At 35.3% G+C, this 21,687-nt stretch overlaps 1 protein-coding gene and 1 pseudogene across 1 annotated transcript in view; one reads left to right on the forward strand and one right to left on the reverse strand.

The window, feature by feature from the left end:
* LOC149232999 (uncharacterized) overlaps window positions 1-21,687 on the forward strand; it is a 288,896-nt gene that overhangs the window by 48,004 nt on the left and 219,205 nt on the right. The window lies entirely within an intron of this gene.
* Window positions 1,917-2,303, reverse strand: LOC149233001 (U-box domain-containing protein 34 pseudogene; annotated as a pseudogene).

Consider the following 21,687-nt stretch of genomic DNA (forward strand, 5'->3'; position numbering starts at 1 on the left):
TTTTATGCTACTAGAGATAGTTGAAATAAATATTTTGTTGTTGTCTTCAAATGACATATAGCTGTGGAAAAACAACTTAAGAACAAGAGTTTTCTTTAGTTACCTAACTAATGTGAAGAAGTGAAATTTCCTGGACATTAAGCCTTTTGAAATGAAGTTTTGATTGTGTAATTTCATTTTCTCTCTAAGCTTTATTTCTCCAATTTTGAAATGCTTATCATGTGAAAATCTTTACAGTCAAGCTCCAAAACACCAAAATACACATTATCTTGTACTTTGTGACGTTTGAATTATTCTCTGAATCTACATTTTTGTCACATGGTCCCTTTCTATAGTCATTTTCATCTAGCCTAGAAAGTTTAAAGTTGAGATAAAGTAAAATTATCCTCATCCACCTATTGGCAGATGCAACTAAAGTCATTAGAAAAGATGCTGAAGGAGTTGTTGAGTGAATTTATGAACAAGTGATTTTATTTGCACTTATATTTATTCAATTTACCATTTCCTATGATCAAAATAGTAAAATTTTCTCAGCTAGAAGAAAAAGTAAAGAATGCTAATTTAATTGCCTCTAAATTCAGTGCTAAATAAGGAGTTCGTAACTTAGCAACTAGGAGTGCATCAATAGGTCGCCCAATCATCGTCTATCCAAGGCCTTATAGACTAATTACGTATCCAAAGACTAATATTTCTCTTCATTACCCTACATGTTATAGCTTGGATATAATGTGTATATAATATTTTGACATAGTGATATGATTTGAAAAAAATGACTTAATCGAGAATAGTGGTTCGAGAAACATCTATCAGACAGGTATCGACACAAGTGTGAGATTGTTGCAAGCCTGAACACATTTCCTCCCCTCCATCCTCCACCCTTTAGGTTTTTATATTTCCTTTGCTGAAACATTTTCAGTAACATCATAGGCGTGTTCTATTCCTTCGGTGTATCTTTGCACCTTTAGGGGAACTTTCTAGTACAATTTGCAAATATTTATCAACAGTTTGATGAAATGGCAGTCTGCTGAAAATTTGGATAATCTCTAGAAATATAGGCAGCAATGTTTAATGATTCAGTTTGCTAAAATTCAGGACAGTTATTTGAAATGCCACTTTTGAAATTTAGGACAATGTGCTGAAATTTCAGCACACTAAAATTGAGGACAGTTCGTTGAAATTTCAATAGAAAAAACCTTTTTAGTTAAGTGATTAGGCATTATGGAATAAATTAAGGTTCATGATCTGTGGGTCATTAGTGCTCAGTCCAAATAAGTCCCCTCATTCATAATTAACATGTTCTTTGTTCTTAATTAGTAAGTCAAGGATCTGTTAAGTACCTGCTTCATTAGTTAATAAAGGAAACTCTTATTTGTTAATCGTATATTAGTGTTGCCCAAAGGAATGCACAAAAAATTGATTTTAAATTTTATGTATCGCAAAAAAAATTAGTTGATGGGACACCCACCATTGTTCTATATAGGTGTAATGTTATTTATGTTGTTCAGTTGTTGCTTTTTTGTGATATGTTTTCTAGTTCAAAGTTAAGATAGAGCTGAGCTCAATTTCTAAGGGTTGGGATTACATATATTTAGTTATACGTGTGTCCTATGGTAAAAGGTGCATGTATTGGATGTCTGGAAGGTTCCTGCATCTTCTTGATCTAGACTCACATTTTGAGTTCACATTTTGAAAATCTTGGTTGATGGTGTACTTGAGGGGAAATATTTTCTAGTAAGGATGGCAGATTTGAAACCAATATTTAAAAAGAAAACCAAGAAACCTGGGTGAGAAAAACTAACCTAGAGTATAGGAAAAAAAAAGTGATGTGGGAGCATAACATCAATTTCCTCTCTAACATGTCTAGTTTTAGCAACAGTAAGGGCTTTGAATCTCTCAAGTTTTGGTTGAACATCCTTCTACAAGTCTTGTTTGTCCCTATGCTTAAACTCTGCACATTTCATCCCTAATAGTGCTAATTCCAAAGCCTCACAAAGAGGCCAATCTCCAACATTTTTGTCCAGGATCTCCTGAAATGAACCATCCTCAATGGTTTCTTCAACTGCATCTGTTACAGCCATGTGTGGTCTTCTTGTCAGTAATTCCAGAATGATTATTCCCATAGCATACAAATCAGACTTGGAGCCAAGGATATCAGTCCTTTGGTACTCAGGATCAATATAACAAAATGTGTCTGCAGGGACTGTGCTATTGTACCAGGTTAGCATGGTTGTGGCCATTACAGGAACAAGCCTGGCAAGACCTGCATGATTGACTTCTCTAACGAAGTTATGATCCAGTAACATATTTGCAGGCTTCAAGTCACTGTGAACAATAGACTCTCACTTTGCACTATGGGGAAAAATAAATGCATATGCCACTTCCCGAATGATTCTGATCACTATTGCCCTTGCAGAGCAGGTGGTCTTCTAGACTACCATTTGCCATATATTCATATACCAAACACCCATGCTTAGGGAATGCTCCAAGCCAAAGTACCATGTGAGGGTGACGAACTCGGCTCAATATCTCAATCTGAACAATTTAGGAAAAGAAAAACACCCAACCAAAGATTTAAAAACAAAATAAGCAACCCAAGTATTAAAAATCTTCTGCAGATTTATTATTGAGTTTTATATTTTAAGGGCATTAACCATAGGTAGTGCTTTGAAGATTTTGTTGAAACCTAATCCTTACAAAAGCTGAAAGAACTCTATGACTCACAGTTTTATTGCCTATTGGAGTTACTGCCTGGCCTGACTTGGTATCAGTATTTTTACAGCTCTTGGATTTTTTACAGAATGCATTCAATCATATCCATGGTAGGAATAGTTCTCACTAGCAAGGAGAACTATCCTGAATGGTCCCGGATGATAAAACAGACCCTCATCTTCAATGAGTTGTGGAAAGGGGTGTATGTCAAAGAAGGAGACAAAGACCCAGTACAGCCTACCTCAGACAAAGAGCTCGTCATTTGGGAAAACAAGAACAACAAAGCTTATGCATTAATTGCAGCATCTGTAAATGAAGAGGTGAGTCGCCATATTTTGTCATATTCAATTTCCTTTGAAGCCTTACAAAAGCTGAAAGAACTCTATGACTCACATTCTGCACTTGAAGTTGTTCAACTCATGATTAAACTCTTCACTCTTGAACTGAAAAATAATGATCCTCTTGCTCTTGCATCTGAAGTAAAGTCTATAATGCATGATATCAATTCCACTAAGGTTGAGCTCGATATCCCTCTTATTGCTTTTCTCAAGGCACTCTATCCTACTTACTCCAATTATCTTAAGTCTTTGTAAGCAAATGGAAATCTCGAAGACATAACCTTTGACTCTCTTGTGAAAAAGTTTGCTGAAAGAGAGAAAGCTTTTGGAAAGAAGACAACCCCTGAATCTTCTAAAGAGACTGTGTGCCTTGCTCATAAAGAAAAGCATCCTACTCAAGATTCTACAAGAGGAAGAGGTGGATGAAGAGGAAGAGGAAGATATTTCAGAGGCAGGGGGGGCAGACATTCTCAAGGAGAAAAGGCAGATCTGCACTGCATTCGTTGCAAAAGAAATGGATCACATGATGCCTCTACATGCAAGCTACCATGGGACAAAATTGAGCAGAAAATAAATCAACAGAAAGGTAAAACTGATGATACAGACAAAGGTAAAGCACCTGAATCCACTCACTATGTTGAGGCACAATGTAACATTGGAGTAAATGAAGATTTGATTAATGTTTCACTTTCTTCTTGGAAAAATGATTGGTTGCTTGATTCAGGAGAAACCTATCACATGACTCATAGAAAAGATTTTTTTGAAGATTTTACTGACAATGTTGATGGAGCAGTATACTTTGCAGATCAATAAAAAATCAAGCCATCAGGGCTTGGCACAATGAGGCTTAAACTGCCTGGTCTTCCAGACTTTCTTCTGGATCATGTTCTATATCTCCCACAGCTCAAGAGAAACTTGCTGTCCTTGGTCCACATCCGCCAGCAAGGTCACTCCATTCATATGTTTGATGGCAAGCTTGAGGTAAGAAAAGCATCTGACCACTCACTTGTCATGAGGGGAATAGAAGAAGAAAGGCTTCTCAAACTACAAGGAACCTCTGCTCATGCACAACATTTCTCATATATTTCTCATCATGAAGAAGGTACACTTCCATCAAGTTTATTATGGCATGCTAGATTTGGACATTTAAACTATGACAGTCTCTGCTTATTGAAGAAAAATGGTGTTGCTAGTTTGCCTACAATTCCTAGGAAACATAAGCAATGTGATGCTTGCATTCTAGGAAAGCATAGCAAACAGTCTTTTCATGATTCACATTCAAGAGCATATAGGAAGCTTGAACTCATTCATTCAGATTTATGTGGTCCAATGCATGTTCCTTCTACAAATGGAGATAAATATATCATGACATTTATTGATGACTACACCAGAACGTGTTGGGTTTATTTATTGAAGAACAAATCTTATGCTTTTCAAACATTCAAGAATTTTCATAAATGGATTGAAAATGATGCACAATCTCATATTGGGTCTATTTGCACTGATAATGGAAAAGAATACACATCAAATGAATTTGAAAAATATCTTCACCAACATGGGATCAAACATCAAACAACTGTGCCTTATAATCCCCAACAAAATGGTGTAGCTGAAAGAATGAATAGAACAATCTTGAATATGGTACGATCCATGCTTTTCTTCAAAAATGTAAAGATAATGTTTTGGGTTGATGTTTTTATATGTGCTGCATATATAAAGAATAGATGTCCATCTAATGCTATAAGAAACAAGACTCCTTATGAATTGTGGTATGGACATGTTCCTTCGGTAAAACATCTCAGGGTCCTTGGTTCCACCTGTTATGCTTTGATACCAAAGGTACATAGAAAAAAACTTGGTGCTAGAAGTCGTAAGTGTATCTTCATGGGGTATTCAAACACCTCCAAAGCATACCACCTCTATGATGAAGTAAATAAAAAGTTTGTTGTATCTAGAGATGTAATTTTTCTTGAATCATCCAAATCTGACAATGTTGTTGAGGGGGAACTTGATCGCTTGGATAGATTCGCAAAAACAAAATCGTTTCAAGAATTTGATAATCAGATTCCACATATTAAAGGGGGGATTCCTATTCTAGATCAACATGTGGAATCTTCTTCTGAAGAACACTCTCCCCTGAATGAAACTCCAACAACCGATGATGCTTTAAGTGGTGTAATTGATAGAATTGGGAGACTCAATCTTGATTCAGTCCCAACTCAATCAACAGAGCAGCCTGGACCATCTCAGAAAGGTCCCCCAAAGTGGCTGACAAAGACACTTGAAAGTGTTCATCATGATGAAATTGTAAAAACAGGAACCATAAATTCAAACCGGCAAAATGGAGGTGATGTGGATGACTCTAATTCACCTACTGATATGGATGTTTCTTATGATTGTGAATTGAACTTGTCTACAGATTTTGAACCAACTTCCTTTAAAGAAGCTGCTTCTCATGATGAATGGAAAGAAGCGATGCAAAGCACTTGGAAGCTGGTTGATCCACCATTTGGAACCAAACCAATTGGCTACAAGTGGGTCTACAAGAACAAGTACAAAGCTGATGGCTCACTTGACAAGCACAAAGCTAGGCTTGTGGCAGAATGTTTTGCACAGAAAGAAGGGGTCGATTATGAGGAGACTTTTGCCCCCACAACAAAATGGGCCACCATCTGGACACTCTTTGCACTAGCAGCTCAGAAAGGTTGGAAAGTCCATCAAATGGATGTAAAAACTGCTTTCTTAAATGGAGATCTAAAAGAGAATGTTTTTATGTCCCAGCCTGAAGGATTTACTGTGAAAGGACATGAACATAAAGTATGTAAACTTGTGAATTCCTTGTATGGCCTCAAACAAGCACCGCAAGCCTGGTATGAAAAAGTAACTGAGCATCTTCTGAAACTCAACTTCAATCATTTTGATCTTGATGATGCAACTTTATTTGTCAAGAAAGTTGGCAAAACAGTTGTATATCTTGTGGTGTATGTAGATGATCTTTTAGTGACAGGGAAAAATGAAAGCTACATTGCATCCATAAAGAAGGAATTGGGGAAAAGTTTTGAAATGACTGATTTGGGGTATGTTCATTACTATCTTGGCATTGAAGTAACCGAACATCCAAAGTCCATATTTCTTTCTCAAAAGAAATACATTGGAGATTTGTTAAACAGATTTGACATGACAGAGTACAATCCTCTTACTACTCCAATGGAACAAAACTTAAAGCTCACATCTATTGAAGGAAAGGAATTTGAGGATGCAACAAAGTATAGACAACTTGTAGGAAGTCTCAACTACCTTACTACTACCAGACCAGACATTTCATTTGCTGTTGGAATCCTCTCCAGGTTTATGCAAAAGCCTTGTGAGGGACATTGGTCTGCTGCAAAAAGAGTTCTAAAGTACTTGAAGGGAACTCAAGACTTTGGAATCAAGTACACACAGGTGGATGACTTAAGTTTGATCGCATACTCTGATTCAAACTTCGATGGAGACAAAGAAACTGGGGTATCTACTTCAGGATATGCTATGAGTCTTGGATCAGGAGTTGTCTCCTGGAGATCACGCAAACAATCAGTTTCAGCAAATTCCACAACAGAAGCAGAATACGTGGCAGCAGCTGAAGCAACAAAAGAAATTGTGTGGTTCAGGAAAATTCTTGAAGATTTGCAAGTAAAACAAGTACAATCAACTCCACTCATGATTTACAACACCTTTGCAATAAAGTTGGCCAAGAACCCAAAGTTCCATGATCGAACAAAGCACATCAATACTAAATATCATCTGATCCGACATCATGTTGAGGCCAAAACAATCCATCTCCGTCATTTTTCCACAAATGAGCAAATTGCAGACATCTTCATCAAAGCGCTTGGAAGAGAAAAGCTTGAAAGGTTCATAACAATGCTTAGACTCACCAACATTCCTTCAGATTAAGGGGGGGAATGTTGACACCTAATCCTCACGATTGGGTGAATTTATGTAAATAGTTAGATTAGGAATGAGAACAGTCATCAAGAGATGAACTGAGAAGTCACACCCTTTTGTATATAACAATAGCATACCTAATGAAATATATCGAATCAGTTTTACTGCCTATTGGAGTTACTGCCTGGCCTGATAGATTTAATACCTTGTTGAAAATCTTGTATTCCTTGAGTTGCTTCATTTTTAAGAATATTGACTGCCACTATGGTATGTTGCAAAGTGAACATGTAGATAGCACCATAACCTCCCTTTCCTATCCTGAGTGAATCAGAGAAGAAATCTGTGGTAGTTTGAATTTCTTCTATTGAGTATCTTCAATATCCTTGATGGCTAGATGCAAGCTCTTCATGTGCTTTCTTTCTCTCTTCTGCTTCTATTGTGGCTCTTAGTTTTGCATCTCTTCTTTCTTGGGCCTCCTTTTTAGTAAGTTGTCTAGTTGTTTCAGCCATCCTAATGACCATTTCACTCTTTTCTTTCTCTTCTGCAGTGATTGTTTTCGCTATCTCTTCTCTTTTCTTTGCTTCCTCGACTTTTCTCACGTCTTTCATCACTTGGAGAGATAGTTCATTGGCCTGTCACCAGCATTGAGCTCCTAAACATCAACCCTCCAGTGTACTACCTAGTACCCACAACTGCATATACCTACATTCAACTCGACTAGAAATTTTAAAGTAACATAGATAGATTAAACTCACCGTGATTTTCGCTTCCATTGCATCTTCCCTCTGTACAACAAACATGCCTAGAGTATGATTTAGCTCATGCCTCAACCTTTCTAGCTCGATCATTATGTCATGCTGAAAAAATAAAGAGAGAAATCATATTAGCTCGGAACAAACCCATTACATGGCTCACCCTTCCAACCACATTACATTCAACGTATTGTTGGATGACATTCTGATAAACATGGTAGTAGAATTTAGACTTTTGAAATTCATTATTGATGGTGGTACCGATAAAGTCAACAAAGGCTCCCCACAAGGAGAGGAAACATTTTGTTTCATGGTTATTGTGAAAACTCATTTAAGACACATTCCTTTTGATAATTTTCTCTTAAGTTACTTACTAACATTCTAAATTTATTTTGGTTCTAAAAGTTGTGGGCCTTTTTCCAGCACTGTTAGGTCCCTATATTACTAGTGTATTCCCTTATTATTATTGTCATTGTAGCCCCTTATTGTTATTTTTGTGCCCATGTTTTCCCCATATTGTATTATTGTGCCCCATAGAAGCCCACTATTGTTATTGTTATTATTGTTATGTCAGCTTTGATTATATTGTGACACCTTAGACTCCTATATATAGAAAGGAGGTCTTGTCATTTGTATTATCCAAGAATTGTTCATTTGTGTAATGTAAAGGAGGTTCCCCCCAAAAGACGCTGATTTTGAATTTGTTGATCTATGTTTTCTTCTATTTTGTGAGTTGGTTGCAAAACCATTCGTATCAAAGTTTTGGATTATAGGGTGTCCCTACTGCAAACAGGTCATCATGGTATTTTCGAAATAACTTTTTTTCTACGACATTTCAGAAGATGAAATTAAAACCCATTTGAGCTGAAATCTTGATGAACTTTGGATATGAATTTTAGATATTGTCTCACTATAGTTTCGGGGATATGATCCAAAGCAGTTACGGTTTTTACAGGCTCCTGAATTATATCTCAAACAAGTGACCTAGGGAAAATCCTCATACGTTTCTCTCTGAGCATCAGATCAAAATTTCGTAAATAGTGACAAAAAGAGGACAGACTGTAGTTTTCTGTTTATCATTTGACACATGGAACTTTGTACAAGTTTTCTCTATTGAACCCTATAATCAAGTCATCGTGGGAGATTTGGAATAACACTTCCTTGGAGAATCCAATCTCGATCAGAATTGTGGGGTTGTAAGGAGGATTCACAGGGATACCACAGGACAGATTTTCATACCTTGGACATGTAAAATTATAGAGATACAATAGATTCCATATTGAGCTCCTACAAAGCGAAAAAAATGTGTAGTCTTTTTAAATTTTTGCATAAGTTTGGTTTGAAAAATTAGTTTGAAGGAATTCAAAGGACATAGTGAAGCATAATTATCATTAATTGATGCCCCGAAGAAATAAAATGGAAACACCTAGTAAGCAACCTAAAATCTCTACTATGGATCATGAAGAGGAGGAAGAAATGAAACATGATATATCAAAATTACGAGACCAAGTGAAACAAATTTCACTCTCACAAAAAGTAACAGAAGCTAAGATGGATGGTTTAAAGAAAGGCATGGAAGCTAAGATGAATGGAATGGAAGCTAAGATGGATGGCATGGAAGAGAAGATGGATGGTACAAAAGCAAAACTGAAAGGCAACATGGAAGATTTAAAGATAGATTTAACAAAATTGCTATAAGAAATGCTTACTAATGGAAAAAGGGTAGTAAATGAAACTCATGATGAGAACAAAAGAAATGTTAATCATGATTTCATAGACTCTAACGTTGGATTGAAGGCCCACCGTGTTCGAAACGTTGATATGAGGAAGTTTGATGGCAAGGATCATGTAACATGGATACTACATATGGAGCAATATTTTGATGACCATAATGTGCAAAACACTCAAAAGGTACGCATTGCAACATTATATTTGGAACCCAACCAGTTTGTATGGTATTGATGGCTTTTCTCTTATAAACAAATTGTCACTTGGGCAATTTTTATGGAATAAATGATAGCACATTATGAGGATACAAAAACAACACTTTTTTTCATCTAATTGATAAATCTCAAACAAAAGGATTCAATGGTGGAGCACATTGAGGACTTCCAAAAATTGAATATAAGGGTAAAAAATATTCCAAAGGAGCATAAGATTGATGTGTTGATAGGGACATTAAAGGATAGCATCCAACATGAGGTTCACCTTTGGGAACTTGATTCATTGGAGAAGGCATTCAGGTTGGTACGAAAAATTGAAAGAAAAATTACAACAACAAGGAAGATTACCACTCACAACTATAAAGATGGAAGTGTTGTTGCCCCTAGCCTTCCATAACTTACAAGGTTGACACCAAAACAATTGGAAGAAAAAAGAGAAAAAGGGCTTTGCTACAGTTGTGATAAAAAATAAACTAAAATTCATAAGTGTGCTGAGAAGAAATTATTTTACATAGATTGCGAAGAGTAGGAAGAAAAGGAACAAGAAACGTCAAAAGAAGAGGATATACACTAGGAACAAACCCTAGAGAAATAAGAAATGAATCAGACCATATCTTGTAATGCATTGGCTGGAATTATCACTCCACAAACTCTCAAGATATAAGGACATATCAAGAAGAAAAAGGTAATAGTGTTGATTGATTCGCGCAGTATCCATAATTTTATTCATTGTAAGATAGCCAAGGAATTGAATTGCTTCCTATATCCAGCACCAGAGTGTCAAGTGATGATTGCAAATGGAGGAACGATAAATTTCTTTAGAAAGTGACATAATATCAAGCTATCCATGGGAGAATATGTATTGAATATTCCAATGCTTTCCATTCCAATGGGTGGTGTTGATGTTGTACTAGGAGTCCAATGGCTACAATCTTTGAGTACAATGGATTTTAATTTTCAAGAACGTTTCTTGAAATTTTTTTCAGAAGGAAAGGAAGTTGAATTAAGGGGTATCACGGGGAAACCAGAAAAGATAATAAGCTCTAACTCCATGAAAAATCTTCTTGCACAATTATGCTCACTAGAGGTTCCCACATCGAAATCATCTATTTCTCTAGATCTCCAAAAAGTCTTGGATAATCAGTCAAAGGTATTTTAGACTCCCAAAGGCCTTCCACCTATTCATGATCAATATCATGCTATTCATTTGATTCCAGGAAGTGCTCCTCCAAACATCAGGACTTACATATATCCCTATGCCCAAAAGCGTGAAATTGAATGTATGGTTGCAGAAATGCTAGAGGTTGTATAATTAAACCTAGTCAAAGTTATTTCTTTTCTCCAGTAATATTGGTGCACAAGAAGGATGGATCATGGTGCATGTGTCCGGATTATAGGGAGCTCAACAAGCTCACTATTAAAAGTAAATTCCCCATTCCTGTCATTGATGAATTACATGGATCAATTTACTTCACCGAGTTGGATCTTTGTTCAGGTTATCATCAAATCAGAATGAAGACTGAAGACATTCTAAAAACAACATTTAGAACTCATGAGGGTGATTTTGAACTTTGGTCATGCCTTTTGGCTTTACTAATGCACATTCTACATTTCAAGGTTTGATGAATTCCATTTTCAAACCCTTCCTTAGAAAATTTGTGTTAGTATTTTTTGATGATATACTAATCTACAACAAGTCATTGAAGGATCATGTTCAACATGTTGACAGGGTGCTCAAAATATTGGAGGAGAAACAATTATATGCAAAAACATTCAAATATTTCTTTGGAGTACAAGAGGTGGAATATTTTAAGTCATATTGTATCTCATGAAGGTGTTAAGGTAGACCCTAAAAAATTAAAGCCATTAAGAAATGGAGAATCCCCACGTCCATAAAACATCTGTGAGGATTTCTTGGGTTGATAGGGTATTATGGCAAGTTTGTTAAGAATTATGGGAGAATATTAGCACCCCTAACAACATTATTGAAGAACGATGCATTTTATTGGACCCCAGAATCAACGAAGGCCTTTGAACATCTTAAAGAGCCAATGTGCCAAGCACTGGCCTTAGCTATGCCAAACCTCACAAAAACCTTTATTGTGGAATGTGATTCCTTAGGAGATGGAATTGGTGTTGTTTTGATGTAAGAAGAAAGACCCATTTCTTTCAAAAGTCATCCAATCAAAGGAAAGTATTTACACAAAGCTATTTATGAGAAGGAAATGTGGGCAATATTACATGCACTTAAGAAATGGCGATATTATCTAATGGGAAGACACTTCAGGGTAAAAACAGATCATGATAGTCTTAAATACCTTTTAGAAAAAATATTACCTTTAGAAGAGCAACAAAAATGGATCACAAAGATGTTGTTTTATGACTTTGAAATCATCTACAAAAAGGGAAGAAAAATGTTGTTGCAGATGCACTCCTAAGAAAGGATGAGTATGTGGAAGCATTGCTCTACACCATTTCTATTATCCAACCGGATTGGATAAATGAAGCAAGGGATGAATGGATGAATGGAAGAATGATGAAGAAGTGCAGGCACTCATTCAAAAGTTACAACAAGATCCCAATACCTCTTATACATTTAGTTGGAAAAATGATTCGTTATGGTACAAAGATATCTTATACCTCTATAAGAATTCCCAAATCAAACAAAATATTCTTATGGAATTGAAAACCTCTCCCTTATGAGGGCACTCAGGATTTTTAAAAAACTTACCATGGGGTTAAGAAGGAATTTTTTTGGGATGGCCTTAAATCTGATATTCAAAAGTTTGTGGCGGAATGTTTGGTTTGCCAACAAAATAAAGTTGATACAATTAACATCCCAGGTCTATTACAACCTTTATCCCTTCCAAGTCAACATTGGGAGGAGGTTTCAATGGATTTTATAATAGGTTTACCCAAGTCTGAAGGAAAGAGTGTCATCATGGTGGTAGTTGATAGACTTACCAAGTATGCACACTTTTGTGCATTATCTCATCCCTTTAAAGCCAATATAGTGGCTACTACATTTATGGAAACAATTCAAAATTTACATGGAAACCCAAAGATTATTGTAAGCGACAGAGATCCCATTTTCACTGGAAATCTTTGGATATAATCATTTTCTTGTCTAGGTACTTAGTTAGCTCATAGATCATCTTATCATTCTCAATCTGATGGGAAAACTAATATAGTGAAAAAATGTTTGGAAGGATATCTTCTTTGCTTTGTATTTGATAAATATACACAATGGATCAAATGGTTGCCTCTGGTTGAATGGTGGTATAACACTTCCTTCCATACTGCAGCAAAAAAATGACCCCATTTATGGAACTTTATGGATATCATCCACCATCCATCACATCATATTTAAGAGAAAATTATAAGGTTCAAGCAGTGGAAGATCACATTGAGCATCAACAAGAAGTTCTCCAACTCTTAAAGGATAACCTCACTTTGGCGTAGAATAGAATGAAACAACAGGAAGATCAACATTGTAGGAAAAGAAGTTTTGATGTAGGTGACTGGGTATTTCTATGGCTACAACCATACAAATAAATGTCCCTCAAGCAAGCTAAGAAGGATAATAAATTATCACCAAAGTACTATGGTTTGTACAAGGTGTTGCAAGAGATTGGTACTATGGCATAGAAATTGGAGCTTCCCAAGTGGACCTAGTTTTCCATGTTTTACACTTAAAGAAGGTTATAGGTGACAAGCTCCCAGTTCAAACAATATTTCCAGAACTTGAAGAGGAAGGAAAAATCATATTGGAACCTAAAGAAGTCACATAAAGAAGAACTCGACAGCCATGAAATCGATCAATTTTAGAGTATCTCATCAAGTGGAAGAACTTACCTGCTACAGATTCCACATGGGAAGATGACAATTTTATACAGAAGCATCCAAAACTACTCAAGCGTTGAGGACAAAACTTTTCTGAAGGAGAGGGGCATGTTAGGTCCCTATAATACTAGTGTATTCCCTTATTATTATCATCATTGTAGCCCCTTATTGTTATTGTTATGCCCATGTTGTCCCCAAATTATTATTATTGTGCCCCATAGAAGCCTACTATTTTTATTGCTATTATTGGTATGTCAGCTCTGATTATATTGTGACCCCTTAGACTACTATATATAGAAAGGAGGTCTTATCATTTATATCATCCAAGAATTGTTCATTTGTGTAAAGTAAAGGAGGTTACCCCCTCGAAGAGGTTGATTTCAAAGTCGTTGATCTATCTTTTCTTCTATTTTGTGAGCTGGTTGCAGAACAAGAACTGACAACAGGTAGACATAAAGGTGTTGAAGTAGGTGTCTTTGGATATTCCACAAAATATCTTCCAGACTACCATTTGATCCTTTGTACTAGACACTACTGATTGGGGATGAGCATGGGTGAATTCTTAGAATTGTTCTTGAGATCAAAACTAATTGGACCTACAACAAGAGAAAATCATTGCAATAAACAACAAAAATAGCAATCATTTTCTTCTATAGATTTTCTAAATGTTACTACTATGTTCTCTTTTCTCCTAAGCAATGATCGCATCAAACAAGCCTCTCACCTTGCCCAACCTTGCAAGTATGGCAGGTGCATAAGAGCTAGATCTAACAATTATCTTTTCACAATCTTATCTTTAAGGTAATCAAATGAGGTGAACATTGAATAGGTAAAGGTTCAAGAGAATAAAATCCACAATTTGTGGATTTTGGTTATTCTTTGGGTTATAGTGATATGTTAGTATTGTATAAACCTAATTGTAATTGTAGTTTGACTTGGTTTTAGGTGCAATTCCAACAACAAGGGAAAAAATGAGCTTACATTTAGTCATTTGAAGAATTCGATCAGATGCCCATTTCCCAGATTACTCAGTTTCAAAACTAAATGTATATAAGATCAAAATTCATTCACGTAGTAGCAATTTTGAGCATTAAAACATACATTAAGAGCAAAATTTCCTCTAGCTAACCAATCTCATAGGCAAATCCAGTCAAACAGGAAAATACGATGATATATTATTATTATGTAAACCTAATTATAATAGAATTTGACTCAGTTTTGGGTTCCAATTACAATAACATGGCCAAAAATGAACATACACATGGGCATTTCAACAAGTAATTCACATGCCTATTTCCCAGTTTACTCAATTTCAAAACTAAATATATATACAATATCAAAACTCATTCAGTAAATAGAGTTTTTGAGCATTCAAACTGACAATAAGAGCAAGAGTTCTCATAGTTAACCAATCCCAAAGACAAATCTAGAGAAACTGGTGCAACTAGGACCTCATGTAAGCCAAAGAAGAAGTGGATCATTTGCTGGATCTCTTTCTGACTTCACAAAATAGTATAAAAGTTCTATTCCAGTAACCTCACTAACTATCACATACCTACATGAATATGAAGAAAGAACAATGAATTTCAAGCAGTTACTTAATTGGTCATCCAATAGAATATAAGCATTGAAAAATCGCATCGTTAACCACTCCATATAAAAAATTTAGCTCTCACTTCTTTACTTCATACAACAATTTTGACTCCAATAGTCATTTTTTTAGCTTCAATTGTTACAGAGTTTTATCAAATTTCCTTAGATGTTAAACTCTGTTCAAACATATTTCAAACTTCACACTCTATGAATATCAATGTAAATCATTTCTTTTTGGATGTAAATAGAGATCTGTGTCTTTTATCTTTTTCTCTCTCTTTCTTTTTTTCATATTAACGTGCATTCTGCTCTTAAAAGGGGAGATTAATCAACTCTTTGGTTCTCTTCTTAATCTTCACATAAATACACAACTGATTGTTTATTTATTAGATTCATATCAACCTAGAAGCTGCTATGTTGGGATGCTAATTTCAATATTTGAACATGGACTATATATAAGATTAAATAAGCTTAATTGTGAACATATATGACACTTACCCAACATATATCTCAAAACTAATATTGCCATGGTAGCCTGAAAAGGACTCTACTCTTGCATTTTCAGGTGCTACGGGGGAATCATGCAAGGCAAGGAAAGTGATAATGAAGAAATACTAAGAGTGCACACATTTTTATTTCAGGTATGCACTACTTCATTTATTTTATTTCAGTAAGTATCTCTCTTGGAAGTGGTTGAGAAATGGTATAAAACTTGCCTTACGAGAATTTATTATTTTACTCTTAATAGGAAGAAGGATGGGTGGTTTTTTGTGCCTCCAAGAAACTACTAACTTCCCATAAAAAAGTTAGTGATAGGGACTTTTCGGCAACTTTAGCTTGCTATGAAGTCAATCAAAATAGTTCATTACCTGAATTAGATTCATTAGATATGAAGCTTCCTCAGGAACTAGATCGCCACCAATTTGGATACCAATTGCAACAATTTTCGGGCTACAAACAAAAGATGGAACCAACTTTAATTGTGAAAGGCAGTAATGGAGCAGATAACTTTGTAGGTCACCAATATATTGAGAATTGACCTATATCATGTTTCCAAGACCTGTGTCAATTTTCCATCTTTTGTAAAACCTTCATCAAGACAGGATTGCCAATCAATTGTAGATTCAAATGCATATACATTCTTACAATTTTTTGTTATCAAGGAAGCCAATTCCAATTATACAAGGGTATTGAAATTGTGGAGCTAACCATTGGATATGAATTTAATTTTCCACCATTTAATGTGATTCAAGCTTTGGATTTATATGTTAGAGAGTAAACTCTCTTGTAGGATGGAGAAATCTTGAACATTTTTCTTTTGCCTCATAATATGTCATAAAATGAAGTTCCAATTGAGGATCTTGCATGTTCAAATTCAATGACATCAATGTATTTTCAACAAATATAAGTGTTATGCCTTATTATTTTCAAGGTTTCTTTCTAGAATTGTTAACTTTTGGAAATTATTTTTTCATTTAGATTTAAAATGACTTTGTTGTTATCTTTAAAAATAATGGAATTTGTTTTTTTCCATAAATAAAAGAGATTTAAGGTAATTAAAATCACTATTTGGGAACTTTGAATGTTGAAACCACCTTAAAAGAACATTTAAAATAATTTTGTTTATTTTTTTAAACTATTTTTTCATATTGTCTCTAGAGAGAAATAGTTGGAATTATGGACATATAGTCTCTATAGAGACAATATGTTTTTAATCTGAGTTACTGTACCTAAATAGACAAAAATGTAATTGTCTCTAAAGAGAAAAAAATGAAAGTGTCTCTATAGAGACAAATGAAATTGTCTCTAGAGAGACAAAGGAAATTGTCTATTAAGAGACAATAATTCATGTGTCTTTATAGAGACAATAATAATATGTGTTCTATATTGTCCTTATAGAGACAATAATTTTTAGACACCCACTTAAAGACAATATTTAAGGCAGTACACAAGTTTCTTTTTGTCTCAAATTGAGACAATTGACTCGAAAATTGTCTTAAGTATTGTCTTAAAACCCCTTACATGTAGTAGTGCTAGTATATATAAAAATTTAAAGAAGATGATTGGCTAAGGAAATGGAGAATGTGTTCCACTCTAACCAATGATGGATGGTTGATGATCAAGACATAAAAAGAAAACAATAAGATACCTTAGAAAAGAAATGCCTCCCTTCTTTCACATGCAAAATCAATAACATTTAGAATCTTATCTCAAACCCACAATAAGATTAAAATGGAGACGACGATGACCTTCTTTATACTGTGTGCCACCCGAAATTCATCTTTTTGTGTTTCTACTCAAAGGGTGAGTAGAATAACATAAGGTATTACCATCAAATCTTACTTAAGAAGCAAACCAACTAGTAGATGGATAGGAATATCATCTGAGACCTGCAATAGAAGAAGAAAATGAAATGGACACTGCATTCATCTTAAGGAATAGGATAACTTGTAATCGGTAAAGGATGGCCTGTATATCAAGATCCAAAGAAAAAGAAGAATATACCCATGGAAAAGTTGAAAGAAAAGAAAATGATGTCCTAGTCAACAAATAAGAGGAAGGATAAAATAAAAATGTCGCCCTCGTTAAAAAGAAAAGCATCATCCTAGTTAAAAATAAAAATAATGAAACGAAAATAATGGCCTTGGTTAAATAAAAAAAAAAGAATGAAGATTATTAAGAAGAGGGGGAGAAATATTAAAAGACTTGGTCATCGAAGGAGGAGGAGAACCATTAGTACACTGAACTGAACTCACTATTGCTCATCATTGTTACAGAAAGTATGTCAACAGAGGTTAGGTCCCTATACTACTAGTGTATCCCCTTATTTTTATTAGTGCAACCCCCTTATGGTATCGTTGTGCCCATGTAGTCCCCATGTTGTTATTATTGTTCCCCATAGAAGCCCACTATTGTTATTGTTGTGCCCATACAATATTATTTTTATGTAGGCTCTGATTATATTGGGACCACTTAGACTCCTATATATAGAAAGGAGGCATTGTCATTTGAATCATCCAAGAATTGTTCATTTGTGTAATGTAAAGGAGGTTTCCCCCTCAAGGAATCTTATTTTGAAGTCATTGATCTATATTTTCTATCTTTTTGTGACTTGTTTCATAACATTTGGTATCATAGCTTTGGATTCTAGGGTTTCACTACTCCAAACAGCCCATCATGGAATTTTTTCTCTAACTTTTTCTCTACGAAGTTTCAAAAGCTAAAAAAAATAAAAAAAACATTTGAGATGAAATATTTTGAACCGTGGCTTCAAATTTAACATCTCGTCAGCTGTATTTTTGGAGATATGATCTGAGGAAGTTAGGGTTTTTGTAAGCTCCAGAATTCCATCTCAAAAAGTTCATCGTGGAATTTTCGCTATAATGTTTTTTCTATGAAGGCTCAGACTCTAAAATTATAACCCATTTGATCCGAAATTGTGGTGACGCTTAGGCCCAAATTTCGGATCTTTTTTCCCAATATTTTCGGAGATACAATCCAAGACATTTAGGATTTCTACAGGCTCCCAAATTACATCCAAAATAGGTGACCTTGCGAAAATCATCATAGCGTTCTCTCTAAGCATCATATTGAAATTTGGTCAGAAGTTACAAAAAGAGGATGAACTCTATTTTCGGTGTATTGTTTTTAGGTTTGAAGGTCGAGACAGTGACACGTGGCACTTCATACAAGTTCGCTCTACTAAAATCATATATAATCAGCTCATCTTGGGATATTGGGCATAAATCTTTCTTGGAGAATCCAATTTCGATTAGACTGGTGACATTGGAAAGAGGACGCGGAGGGCTACTGCAGGTAGAAAATTCAAAACTTGGAGATCCGAAATTTCACAAATACAACAGATTCAAGATCAGGCTACTAAAATCAAGAAAAATAATGACTCGAATTAAGGAAATATAAACACATAGTAAGAAAAATTAGATGAATGATTTGAAGAATGTGATCGAAGCTAATATAAATAGTTTCATGTGTGTCATGGAAGCTAATATTGATGGTAGGGAAGAATATTTGAAGAAAGACATGGAATATTTGAAGAAATACATGGAAGGTTTGAATGAAGGTGGAACAAAGTTGCTACAAGAAATGCCTGCTAATGACAAAAAGGTAGTAGAGGAAACTCATGATGAGAAAAAAATAAATGTTAACCATGATTTCATATAATCTAACATTGGATTGAAGACCCACCATATTCCAAAGATCGATATGAGGAAGTTTAATGGCAAGGATCCCATAACATGGATACTACAGATGGAGAAATGTTTTGATCTACACGATGTGCTATTGTTACAAAAGGTATGTATTTCATCTTTATATTTAGAACCGAATCAATTTTTATGGTATAAAGGCCTTTTTTCTCGTAAACCACTTTTCACCTGGCCAATTTTCATAGAGGAAATGAGAGCTCATAATGAGGGTAGAAAGAGAAACACCTTCTTTAGCCAACTGATAAATCTCAAACAAAAGGCTTCAATGGAAGAGCACATTGAGGACTTCCAAAAATTGAATATAAGGGTAAATGATATTCCAGAGAAGCATATGATTGATGTCTTCATAGGGAATTTAAGGATAACATTCAAGATAAGGTTCATCTTTGGGAACCTGATTCATTGTAGAAGGCATTAAGTTGGCAAGAAAAATTATGGCAACAAGAAATCCTACCACTCACAATTATAAAGATGGAAGTGTTGTTTCTCCTAACCTTCCACAACCTACAGGGTTTAAACCACAACAATTGGAAGAAAAAGGAGAAAATGACCTTTGTTACAGTTGTGATAGAAAATACACTAAAGGTCATATGTGTGCTGAGAATAAATTATCGTACATTGATTGAGAAGAGGAGGAAGAAAATGATTAAGAAACGTCAAAAGAAGAGGATATACACCACGAACCAACCCCAGAGAAAGAAGAAATGAACCTGACCATATCTTGTGATGAATTCGCAGGAATTACCACTCCTCAAACTCTCAAGATAGAAGGACATATCAAGAAGAAAAAGGATAACCTCACTTTCGCACATAATTGAATGAAATAATAGGCAGATCAACATCGCAGTGAAAGAAGTTTTGACATAGGAAACTAGGTATTTTTACAGCTACAACCATACAAAAAATGTCCCTCAAGCAAACTAAGAAGGATAATAAATTATCAACAAAGTACTATGGTCCTTATAAAGTGTTGCAAAGTATTGGTATTGTGGCATACAAATTGGATCTTCCTGCATCTTCCCGAGTGTCCCTAGTTTTCCATGTTTCATGATTAAAGAAGGTTATAGGTGACGAGGGACCAGTTCAAACAATATTGTCGAAACTTGAAGAGGAAGGAAAAATCATGTTTGAATCTGAAACAGTCACAGAAACAAGAACTTGACAACTATGAAATCGATGAATTTTAGAATATCTCATCAAGTGGAAGAACTTACCCACTGAATATTCCACGTGAGAGAACAAGGATTTTATAGAGAAGCATCCAGAACTACTCAAGCGTTGAAGACAACACTTTTGGAAGGAGAGGGTCATGTTAGGTCCCTACACTACTAGTGTAGCCCCTTATTGTTACCAATGAAATCCCCTTATGGTATTGTTGTGCCCATGTATTCCCCATGTTGTTATTATTGTGCACCATAGAAGCCCAATATTGTTATTGTTGTGCCCCTACAATATTATTATTATGTAGGCTTTGATTATATTGAGACCACTTAGACTCTTATATATAGAAAAGAGGTATTGTCATTTGAATCATCCAATAATTGTTCATTTGTGTAATGCAAAGGAGGTTGCCCCCTCGAAGAGGCTTATTTTGAAGTTGTTGATCTATCTTTTCTATCTTTTTGTGAGTTGGTTTCATAACAATAGAACAAGTGAGGCTAATTTTAAAAAATGTTTTATTAGAATTTCAACTTGTCCTTTGCTTTTGGCAGTTCATGACACTGACATTGGTTGTGACATCGATACAAGGCGTAATCAGTTGGTTTTTCTGATGGTTGGAACTTTTCCTGACATTTTCTCAGTTGCAACATTGTGGTGGTTGAGTTTTCAAGAGAGCGAATTGTTTGCGCTCCAAGAGAAAATTCAGTCTGATAGGAGAGGCATCATGAGGAATGAACTTCTTTTCCTCTGCGACAATGTTGACCTACCCACCGCCAACGCGTGTACTCCTTTTCTGTAATCTACATGCCAGTTAGACACCAACAATGAATGTCACTTGTCTTGGGCAGAAATATTTTACTCTACATGTTGAATTGGGCTAGACAACTCACCCGATTTGAATCTGATACATGTCTTGTGAAGAACTGCGCACGTCAACCACGGATAACACATTTTTTCCCATTATACCTCCAAGACCTTGGACCGAAAAAGAAATCATTACTTTGAAGTATGAGCATCGAGAGTCTAGCAAAGGAAGTAAGCATGCTAGCCATGTTAGAACATTAATCATGATGGCACCAACCACACCGACCATTGTTCCCCATCGGTGAGTTTAATGTGAGTCGAAAGGAGTCGGTAAGACATTAGTTTCAGTCTGCGGAGATTCTCCTGCTTATGCATGTATAAGTAATGATGT

This window comes from Pinus tabuliformis, chromosome J (assembly GCF_031772625.1).
Source record: "Pinus tabuliformis cultivar Carrire ecotype Pingquan chromosome J, CPIR1, whole genome shotgun sequence".
Lineage (NCBI taxonomy): Eukaryota > Viridiplantae > Streptophyta > Pinopsida > Pinales > Pinaceae > Pinus > Pinus tabuliformis.